This window comes from Corylus avellana, chromosome 10, assembly GCF_965113065.1.
Source record: "Corylus avellana chromosome 10, dhCorAvel1.hap1.2, whole genome shotgun sequence".
In the NCBI taxonomy this organism is placed as follows: Eukaryota; Viridiplantae; Streptophyta; class Magnoliopsida; order Fagales; family Betulaceae; genus Corylus; species Corylus avellana.
In genome coordinates, this window is record NC_142499.1 from 15,710,932 (window position 1) to 15,719,968 (window position 9,037).

Sequence of the window (9,037 nt, forward strand, 5' to 3'; positions counted from 1 at the left end):
CTTCAAGCCCGTGGTAGTAGATGGCGCCAAGTTCACCGTCGTCAATGGTGTGATCTCGCCGTCATCTTCATGGTTGGATTGGTCATTGTTGACAGACGTGTACTCGTGACTGCTGGGTCTTAAGTCATTGTCATTGTTGGGGGTTCGTTGGCATCGTCGGTAGGTGCTGTCTGTGGTGGTAATACTCTCTGCGGTGGCCGAAGATAGGTTGTGTGGTGTCGTTGATCTTTCTCGATGGATATTACGTGGGTGTGAGCCACGGTAGTTCTCTTCGTTGAAGGTAGAAGTGGTTGCCAGCGCGTTCTGGGTATCACCAACACAATCCTGGTGGTTTACGGCACGATTTGGGTGTCTCCAGCATATGTTGGGTGTCGTCAGCACGATTTGGATGTTTTTCGGCAAGTTTTGGGTGTCGCCAGCACGGGTTGGGTGTCGCCGACACTATCTGGCTAGTCTCCAGCAATTTTTCGATGATTTCTTGTAGAAGAAGATGGGCGTTTGGTTCCAGGTATTTGCTGTCGTGTATTTAGGATAAGGACATCTCATCCTCAATTCGAGATAAGCCTGTCCACGTTTTGGTTTCCCCTGGTCCAGTCCGGTTCACCACAGTTCAGCCAGTTTTGCTGCCAGTTCATCCCGGTTTTGCCCATTTTACATCCAGTTCAAGCAATTATAAGCCGGTTTAGACCGGTTTGAAGCCGGTTCAGTTCAGTTTTTTTTTGCAAATATCTCTCAGTGCACCATGGTTTAGCCCTATTTTGCTCACATTCAGTCCGGTTCAGGTCAATTTTTGACAACTTTTCTTGATTTTGTCACAGTTTGAGTTGTTTTCAATTGACATAAGTTGTTTTCAACAAGTTTTACTTCGATTTGGGGTTGTTTTGTTTGAGATTTTTGCCTCTTTCTACATGGTATTTCGTTCTTTGGTGGGATCTTCCCTTTAATTGCATCTTGTTACCACATTATGGCCCCTCCTTCAGATTTATTTACTTCTGCTTCTATGGATCCTGCTCCTATGATACTTGTGAAACTAAATAGCAAAAATTATGTGTATTAGTCGCAATCTGTGAGAGTATACTTGCGTGGGAAAGGTTTGTATTCTCACTTGGAATCCGAGCAACCTCCGAAAAACAGCTCCAAGAGCCTTTGGGACCAAGCTGACAATCAAATTATATCTCTAATGTTGAACAGTATTGAGCCCCACATTGGATCGGATCCGGATCCTCTCCAGTCCAACTGGTCTAGAGAGGTCTCCAGTTAATGGCCAAGATGGCCCTAGACAAATCCTAAGGCCATTAAGATGCCACATGTCCTACTTAGTAAAAAATAATAAAATATTATTAAATATTTTTTTAAAAAATATAAATATAAATAATATAATAATAATTTTTTTATTTGTTTTTTGATATGGCGATTGGGGGTGGATCTGCCACCCTCAAGTGTCACAAGAGGAATAGAAAATCGCCGGAGATCATCGGAAAGTGTGACTTGTTCGATGCCTTGCCCGATGATCTTGTCATTCTATTCTCTGCAAACTCAGCTCCTCCACCAGATGCCCCTCAGATTTCATCAACGTTCTGATAACGTAAGTGGCTCGCGTATTGGATGGGGGAGATTGGGATTGCTACTGGGTTTTCTAAAAGGGTTGGATTTTCTAATTGGGGTTCTTGTTCTGTTTGGATATTAGGTTGATTTCTTTTGATTGGGGATGGTGGAACAATTGGAAGATCGAGAGTTTGGTTGTTCTTCGGTGGTGGCTTGGGTATGGGCGACGATTGCAGCTTGGTTCTTTTTTCTGGTATTTGTGGTGTGATGGGTTGAGACGGTGGCCAAGGGCTGAACAAAAACACAAACCCCAGAATGAAAATGCAAACATCTAACCGCAAAGTCTTCAAATTCTGCCAAATCCTAGCTACCCATAACAAATTACACCACCAGAAGTAAAACCCAAGTATGAAAAACCACCAAAACAGATAGGTTGAAAAAACCACCATACCCACTTAAACTGAAGTGAATTTTATTCATCTTCCTCCAACATACTCCTCGTTTAGAACTGAAATATGAATATGAAGAAAGCAAAGAGAGAGATAATGTATAGTGTGATGTCATACGGGGATCGTTTTCTTGGGAGAAATCTAGCATTAGAAGAAGTCATGTTGTGTGAAGAGCCTTGGGGGGGGTGGGGGGGGGGGGCCACGAAGCCACCCCCAACCGGACCTTGGGGGTGGTTGAAGCCACCCTTAGGCCAAACGGTGGCCCTTGGGGGTGGTCCGGCCACCCCCAAGGGCCATATCAAAAACTAAAAAAAAATATTATTATATTATTTTATTTTTGATTTATTTTTAAAATAATAAATAATATTTTATTATTTTTTTAATAGTGAGACACGTGGCAGAGTGATAGCCTTAGGATTTTTCCTAGGCCATTTTGTCCATTAACTGGAGAGGATCCTTTTACCATTTGATCCTCATGTCTCTATGTTCCTATTGCAAAAGAAATTTGGGATCATCTCCAGCATATGTACTCTGGTATTGGGAACATACTCGGATTTATGAGGTGTGTAAACAATACTTTGGGATTGAGCAAGGTAATCAAACTATAGATGAGTACTACAATCAGGTTGTCGCCATTTGTAAGGAGAGAGACATGTATCAACCACTCTCCACTGACTTGAAGAAAATGGAAAAGCAATGCCAAAATGTGGATGTGGTTCAATTTCTTCTTGGCTTGAAACCTGAGTATAAGTCTGTTCGTGCGTAGATTTTGGTCCGACCTCCCATTGCTTCCTGTGATTTTTTCTCGGCTTTAGCATGCTACTATCTCTAATCATGGTTCTCTATTGGGCACAGAACGTAATGGTGATCGTGTTGCTTTTATTGCTGCCCGTGGTAGTTATGGTAGTTCCCGTGGGGGACGAGCTCACATTTCTAGAATGATCTAATCTCCATTCCGAAAGATGAGTATGCTCAGTTCTTACCCCTTAAGCGGGTTTCTTCCACTTCCACTGCTACTCTTGCTCAATTAGGTACTGCATCTCACTGTCTTTTATCTTCCACTAGTAACCCATGGGTTATTGATTCTGGCGCGAATGACCATATGAGTGGTTCGTCTACTTCCCTCTATGATTATCATCCTGTTGCATCACCTAGAAGTGTCACCCTAGCTAATGGTTCTCTATCCAAAGTGGTCAACTCAGACACTACCCATCTGAGTCCTAACATTGAGTTATTGTCTGTTCTACATGTTCCTGGTTTTCCTTTTAATTTGTTTTATATTAGTAAAATCACAAAAGCCCTTAACTATTCAGCTAGTTTTTACCTTTCTCTGTGCATTTTTCAGGATCTCAAGACGAGGGGAGGATGATTGGTATAGGCATGAAGTTGATGGCTTATATTATCTTGATTTAGCACCTACACCTCCCTCTCGTGCTTTGCAGTCGTCGACGACCACTCTTCAGTGGCATTGTTGTCTTGGTCATCCGTCCCTTTCTACTTTGATGCATCAAATCCCAAGTCTTCGTCATGACTTGTCTGTGCCTTGCAAAGCTTGTCAGCTTAGTAAGCATCATTGTGTTTCATTTCCATCCCGTGTGGTTAGTAGGGTTTTTAGTGCTTTTAAGTTAGTTCATTCTGATGTATGGGGTCCCATTAATATAGCGGCAATATATTCCACTATTTTGTGACCTTTGTGAATGATTTTTCCCGTATGACATGGTTATTTTTAATGCAAAATCGTTCCAAAGTATTTTCTATTTTCCAATTTTTTTGCAATATGATTAAGACTCAATTTGCTCAGAAAATCCATATCTTGCGTTCGGATAATGCTAAAGAATATACATCTCGTTCTTTTGCCTCTTATTTGTCTAATAAAGGCATTGGCCATCAAACCTCATGTGCTCACACTCCACAACAAAATGGTGTGGCTAAACACAAAAAAAAGTCATTTTTGGATGTCGCCTGTTGTCTCTTGATTCATATGCATGTTCTCAAACAATTTTGGAGTGATGCCGTTCTCACTACTTGTTATATAATTAATAGGATGTCCTCCTCAGTCTTAGATGGTACCTCTCCTTATTCTCTCTTATATCCTTCTTCCTCCCCATTCTCCTCGCCATTGAAGGTTTTTGGGTGTGTCTGCTATGTTCATAATTTGGGTCTTGGATTTGATATGCTTGACCCTCATGCTACTAAATATGTCTTCCTTGGGTATTCCACAACCCAAAAGGGATACTGTTGCTATAGTCCGATTCTTCTACGCTACTTCACTAGTGCTGATGTCACATTTGTTGAGTCTCTTTCCTATTTTCTTGCTACTACCTCTTAGGTGACTCTTCCATTAAGCCTGATGTCGAGTCTCTTCTGCTGCCTATTCCTTGAGTCCTGCCGCCTCACCGCCCACCTATTCCACTCCAAGTTTATCAATGCCGGCTTCGACCATCAACTCCTGCACCGCCATCATCATCCTTATTGTCTCCAAATCAGCTGCCTCCACCTCCATCCGACCACTTGCCGATTGCCCTATGGAAAGGTACACGTTCTTGCACCACCCAACATCCTATCAGTCAATTCGTCTGCACTAGTTCTTTATCTCGTACACTTTCTTGCTTTATTTCCCATCTCACTAGTGTTTCTATTCCTAAGACTGCAAGCTGCAATATCTGACTCTAGTTAGAGGCAAGCTATGGAATTGAAAATGAAGGCCTTGCATCATAATGGGATGTGGAAGCTTGTTCCCTTACCGCTTGATAAGAAGACTGTTGGTTGCAAATGGGTCTACACAGTTAAGTTTCATCCTGATGATTTAGTTTAAAGATTGAAAGCTTGGTTGGTTGCTAAGGGCTATACGCAAACATATGGTATTGATTATGATGACATTTTTTCTCTAGTAGCCAAAATTTCATCTATTCATGTTCTTATTTCCATGGCTACTAATCTTGATTGGCTGTTGTTTCGATTGGATGTTAAAAATGTCTTTCTACATGGGGACTTGCGTGAGGAAGTTTATATGGAGCAACCACCTGGGTTTGTCGCTTAGGGGGAGTCTTAAGGCCATGTCTGTAAATTAAGAAAGGCATTGTATGGTCTCAAGCAATCACCACGAGCATGGTTTGGAAAGTTCTCTGAAGCGTTATTGAAGTTTCGTCTTCAGAGATGTCAGACAGATCATTCAGTATTCCACTTACATACTAGTGCATGCGATATTCTTCTTGTGGTATATGTAGATGATATTGTCATTACTAGAGATGATTCAAGAGGCATTGCTCGATTAAAACAATATCTACAGGATCAATTTCATACAAAGGATTTGGGCAAACTTCGATATTTTCTAGGTATTGAAGTTGCTAGATCTCAAACAGGTACCAACTTATCCCAGAGAAAGTATGCACTTGACTTATTAGAAAAGACAGGTCTTTTGGGCTCTCGACCAATTGATGTTCCGATGGATCCAAATAAGAGATTACTAAAGGATGAAGGTGAATTATTTGAAGATCCTAGCAGGTACCATCGTCTAGTTGGGAAGTTGAACTATCTTGCTATCACCAGGCCATATATTTCATATGTTGTTAGTGTTGTCAGTCAGTTCTTGGAGGCTCCTTGGGTTTCACATTAGGAAGTTGTTACTCGGTCATTCAGTATGTAAAGAGACAACCTAGTCTAGGAATATTGTATAGACCAAATGGACATCTTAAGGTAGAAGGTTTTACTGATGCAGATTGAGCAGGTTCTCTTTCAGATAGATGATCTACTACAAGATATTGCACATTCTTCGATGGTAATCTTGTAACTTGGAAGAGTAAGAAACAGACAATGGTGGTATGATATAGTGCTAAAGAAGAGTACAGGGCAATGGCTCATACGGCTACTGAGTTGACATGGTTACAACATTTTCTTTAGGAGATTGGTTTCGCAGCTACTACTCCTATCTCATTATCTTATGATAACCAGGCTGCTATACATAGTGCATTTAACCCAATTTTTCATGAAAGGACTAAACATATTGAGGTTGATTGTCATTACATCCGAGACAAAATACTTGATGGAAATATATCTACAATATTCGTGAAGTCTAGAGACTTGTTAGCTGATATGTTTACAAAATATTTATGTCGGAATCAGTTAGAGTTTATTTGTTCCAAGCTGGGTTTATATAATATATATGCTCCAGTTTGAGGGGGAGTGTTAGAAGAATGTATTAGGGTAGGGTTTGAGGGTAGTTTAGTCATTGCTGTATTCTTTAAGCTTATATAATAATATGTTTGAGGTAGGCTACGTAAGAGAATACGAGCCTCCTTTCTTTCTTTCTCCTTCTTCATGCAAACCTAACAACACTAACCATAAGCTTCTTCCTCTAAGTAGATACGTTTTCACCCAAGCTACCCAAAGCGAACCAGCATTGGCAAAAATGTTCCAAATATGTCTAAGAATTGATGTTTTATTCCAATCTTCAATCCTCTTCAAACCTAAGCCTCCTTCTCTTTTAGGATGACAAATAGCTTTCCAACAGACTTTAGCATAAGCTCTGTTCAAATCAGATCCTGACCATAGAAAACGATTAAATTTTTGCTCAAGCTTTATGATAATCATCTTTGGCAAGATAAAGATGAGGCATCAATACATTTGGATACTATATTGGACTAAACCATTTTGGTAGGGTTACTAGCAATTCCTCCAGTACAGTTAACCAGTAACTGATTAAGGGAATCGTCTCTTAACAATTCAGAGTAAATATAATCGGAAGGTGAAAATGTGAGATATGAGACATCTAAAAACCAAAAAGTATGCTAGTATTGTCATCATTCATAGACTTGGACCTTCTAACCAAAATAGTCATTCTAATCAAACCTGGAACTGTGAAACTATCTCCTGGCTTCTTCATCCTAGATAATCCTCTTAAAATAGACGACTTGACAAACCGCAAATACTGCATAAGTGTAAGACTTAGTAACAGTTGAGTATGAAATAAGCTCCCATTATAAAAGCAGAAGTAAACATATGTTTTTGCAATCATATTAGGTGATGTCACTGTCATTATACCATAAAAGTATAGTTTTGGTTTTTTATGAGTATAGGTGTAATCCCAACAACAATCACCCATAGGTTTTAATGCAGGAAAACTAGTGTTGTATTTAGGTCATAACTGTCTTATATAGTCTACCCAAGATATTACTTATTCTCAGTAGGGTTGGCACTATCCCGTGCGGCCTATAATACAATACTAGTGTCCCGGATATTGTATACTACCATCCATAACACTAGCAGTCCGACATCGGGTGGCTCATGCTACTAATGATATTGAATCTAAGGCCTGTATAAACATATATACACATTGACCATAGAATCAAGTCCATATAGTAAGTCCATGGCCATTATACCGCACGTACCGTGTACCATGCCATACGATGTATCTCATTAATCAATTATTAAAGCATTTACCCAATTACATGAAAAGTAAATATGCGTATAACATACTCATGCTCATTCAGCATGACTCTATGTAGTTGTCGTTATGTATTGTCTTTTGAAATGTTTATTTGCTCATGTAAGAGTGTGGATGGAAGTGTTCACATGATTGCCAATGATTTTATGTGTTTATTGCGTACTTTGGTGTTATTAGTTTGATATGATGTTGAATTAATTTTAAAGGAATGATTCACGTCAATATTTTTCCCATCTCATTTTACAAATTTAGTAGTGAATTCTTCTATTCACTATGAAGATGATTAAAAATAAAATGAATTCTATCATTTCTCTTAATTTTATGGGCACAATGACCCCGAACAAGCAATTGAACACAACCTGATCTTCGCAGCATGTTGAGGCCCTTACATAGCCTGATTCCATAGGCGATGACCTTCACTCCAAGGAGCTATTAGCAACGATGATTTATCGGCTTTTCTCCCTAATGAGGATCCGAAGTAGACAAACTACACCCCCTGGAGGTAGACACTATCAGTATATGTAACATATGGTTGCATTCTATTTTTATTAGTGAAAACATATTTTTCAAACTCTAACATTAATTTTCTTCTCTACATATACTGCAGGAAAGAAGAGAAAGTAGAGTGTTACCTGCATGGCATACATATGAAATTTATAGGATGATGAACAAGTAATCCTTGAATTTAATGAATTGGGTCAGCCAATTGGCAATCAGGGCGGGAAGTTCAATAGTTTCGCTTGCACACATGTCAACGATAAGAATAATATTTCTATAGATTTTGTGAATTAAGGAAAGTTCCTTGGAGACGTAAGGAGGACGCGTGGAACGTACTACTAGTACTAAACTTTCATTTTATGTTAATTTCTTTTATATATTTTATAATCATTTTTAAAATTGCAACAATAACATCGTTGTTGATGTTTTAATTTGATTACAAAAAAAGTTCTTAATACCAGAACACCAAGCAATGAAAATCAAAAAGTTGGCACTGCAAAACATGGCAAAGTAATTACGAGACCACAAGACTGAATTGAAGAGTACTTACTTCAGCAATTCTTTAACTGCAGCAGAAATAGTGGCGAGGGCTAACCCACTATTTTGGTTGATTAGGTCAATTTTGGTGGGATCAGCCTTCGCCACTACTTCAGTGGCAGTTAAAGAATTGTTGGAGTAAGTTCTCTTCAATTTAGTTTGGTAACCTCGTTATTGCTTTGCCATGTTTTGCACAAACCACTTTTTAATTTTCGCAGATTAGTATTCTCCTATCAATAACTTTATCTACAATCAACTTAAAACATCATCGATGTTATTGTTGCAATTTTAAAACTAATTACAAAATATATAGAAGATGTTAACATAAAACAAAAATTTAGTACTTGTAATACATTCCATGCGCCCTCCTTGTGTCTTCAAGGAACTTTCCTCCAATTCACAAAGTCTATAGGCATAATGTTCTTATCCCTAACAAGAGTGCATGTGAAACCACTAAATTTCCCACCCTAATCGCTAGTTGGTTGACTCAATTCATTAAATTCAAGAATAACATGTTCATCCTCTTGTAATTTCCATATGTATGCCATGCGAGTGCCTCCTTTAT